Here is a 3,190-nt window from a genome sequence, read left to right on the forward strand (position 1 = left end):
AAAAAACGAAAAAGGAGCCGTTTTCTAATTTTTCTACTTTCAATATTAAATAAAAAAACGAATGATCGAATGATATACGGATTCATGTGCTCTAGTCTACTAACAATACAATTGTAATCAAAAAACACTTTTTAAAGGAGTATTTACCAGAATTTATTTAGGAGAAAAATGTAAATGTGCAGTATTTCTGAAAAAAAAAAAAAAAAAATTATTATTATTTTTTAAATTTAAATCTATTAATTGGAGATGCTTTTGATTATTACAATTTAATGGAACCATTAAAAAAGGAATCCAAAAATAGATGTAAGTGAACAATAGCCTTTAAAATTTCTTACAATAAATATATAATAGCAATGAGGCAATAATAATTAGTTCAAATAAAGTATCAAAAGCAAGAAATCATATGGTTTTAACAAAACTGTTAAAATACATAATGTATTATTTATTATAAACAATAGAGCTAATGTACATTACGCGTTACAACAAAGGCCTGCAGGGGGTGCCAACGGCCTGATGATTATTTTTACACATTGCTGTTCGATCTAATACTTGTTTAATATTGACCAAGCACCATTTCATTCAAATGTCCACTTAATCTTTAATACTTGGCCACTTCTTTAGGACAGAAATGCTATAGCCACTGTAACGTTAATTAAAAGAATGTGTGGACATCAAAACGTGTAAACTCAGAGTGAAGGTTTCAGCTTTTATTTTGAAACCGCAATATATTCTCCTGAGTTTGCGTTCCCAGAAAGTTCTCTAAAGGTTCCCAGAACGTTCTCCTAACCCAGGGGTGCCCAAACTCGGTCCTGGAAGGCCGGTGTCCTGCAGAGTTTAGCTCCAGCTTGCCTCAACACACCTGCTGGTAAGTTTCTACTAGAAACTTTCTAGTATGCCTAGTAAGACCTTGATTCAACATTATGAAGCTGCAGGCCCGGAGGCCCAACTGCACACTCAGACCTGCACGCTCAGACCTATAATTTTTTCAGACAGTGCCTCCTGCTGTTTGGATGAATATTTGTTTTGTAGCGTGTGTACCGTAATAATTTACAACATTATAAAACTTGTCCGTTAGCCCCATATTACTTCATAACTGTTGTTATTCTTTCAATTGCAATTAAAAAAAAAAAAAAAACATTATAAAACTGCTAGCAAGTAGCAACGTCGGACACGTGAGTAAGGTTATTAATTTTATTAAAGCGATTCCTGAAAATTACCAGGTTTTATGGCATAAATCAATGTGACATCTTATTACACCAACAAACGAATAGCCTATTTTAGTATTTAATGATAGTTTAGATAGATAGTTCGACAAAATAAGCCGTGAATTTTGTTCTCCCCAGTTATTTTCAAACACGTGGTGCGTAACCTATTATTGCTAGCTTAGTCAGTGTTTGATTTGATCAAAATTAGTGTCGAAAGATAGCATTATTTTATAATATTTACAGCTTGCTCTTATTTTCTGTGTTATTGTACCATTCTGGGATACTTAATATGTTTTCTAACAAAATAAAAAACGTTAAAGTAAAAATGTTAAAATAAAATGTAGCCTATAATATATAATACAATTATTATTTGTAACATATTTTAGTACTATGTAGGTCTACTGTACGTATTACTGTATTAACTACTATTATTTCATACTAATATTACTACTACATTTACTATTAGTAGTAGTAGTATGTGTAAGAAAAATAATATTGCACGTTCTTTTTATTGTACTTTACAAATCTCAAAGTGCTACCACAGACAATAACAGTAACACAATAACAGTGTAACAATTAGAAATAAGTTCTGTAATAATTACAAATAAGATCTTTGGAATAAAATGCGGCCTTGAGTTTATTTTCATTAAAATATCAAGTAATCTGCATAGAATTGACAATATGACCTCTGTTGGGTTGTCTAAATAATTTGTGTGTGACTTGTGTATTTTTTCCCAGATGGATATTACAATTCAAAAAGGGGGGTCTCTGCCAGAACTAATACAGTGCACCAAATGCTGCAGTCATTTCCACTGTCCATTTTGTGATGCCTCAGTTTTCCAACCAACACGGCTGGCAAAAGTGCAAACGCATCTGCAGGCACATTTCAATAGATCGGTCCAGCATGAAGGTAATATTTAGTTTTTCAGGTAGGTCTAACAGTATAGGGTTAAAATATTTAACTATGAATTTATTTATTTATTTATTTATTTTAAGAAATGTATATTTTTTTTGCTCTTCAAGAATGCATTAATTTAATAAAAATGACAGTAAAGACATTTATAATGTAAAAAAAAATTATATTTCAAATAAATGCTGTTCTTCTGAACTTTCCATTCATCAAGGAATCCTGTCGCTGTATAATGGTTTCCACACTTCATTAAGCAGTACAACAAGTTTCAACTGTGATAATAATCAGAAATGTTTCTTGTGCAGCAAATCAGCATATTGGAATGATTTCTGAAGGATCATGAGACACTGAAGAGAAGCTGAGATCTGACATCACAGGGGAAAAAAAACTTAATTTTAAAATGTAAAATTATTCCACAATATTAATGTTTTTTTAATATTTTTAATCTGATGCAGTTGGTGACATGAACAAAGAACCTTACTAATACAAATCCTTACAGTATTGTATATATCATATCAAAACAAGCACAAGCACACTTATGAACATTTGTTAATGAAATTATTTTTTAACATTAAATTAGTTTCTTATTCCATTCCATTAAATGCAGTGAAGTATTTGTTTTCTCATTTACAGTGTACCAAATGTAGGCTACTTTTTAAACTTGTGTCCATACAATTTTGTTTAATCCAAAATTGTACTTATTAAAGGAACACTTCCATGCTTGTGTGTGTGGTCTTAGATTCATATTCATCTTGTAAATACAGCCTAAGCCTAACAGTTTAAGAACAATCACACCAGGATAGATGAAAAACGATCCACAAATACAAGTTTATTTCAGCTGTTGTATTTAAATGAAAACAACTAACAACAGACACAGTTTTAAAGCATTGCAACAGCACAACGAACTGAAATCAAAGTAAGTTACAACTAGCTTATGTGTGCTGAATGTCTGCAATCATTCAGTCAGTGACGACTGCACAAAACGTGCAAACTAATGAAAACATTATAAACTGTTACAAAATGATGAACAAATGTAGTTTAGGCATAGGTTTGTGCAACGCTGTAAAATATTTAC

This window comes from Sinocyclocheilus anshuiensis, unplaced genomic scaffold, assembly GCF_001515605.1.
Source record: "Sinocyclocheilus anshuiensis isolate Anshui unplaced genomic scaffold, SAMN03320099.WGS_v1.1 scaffold209, whole genome shotgun sequence".
Lineage (NCBI taxonomy): Eukaryota > Metazoa > Chordata > Actinopteri > Cypriniformes > Cyprinidae > Sinocyclocheilus > Sinocyclocheilus anshuiensis.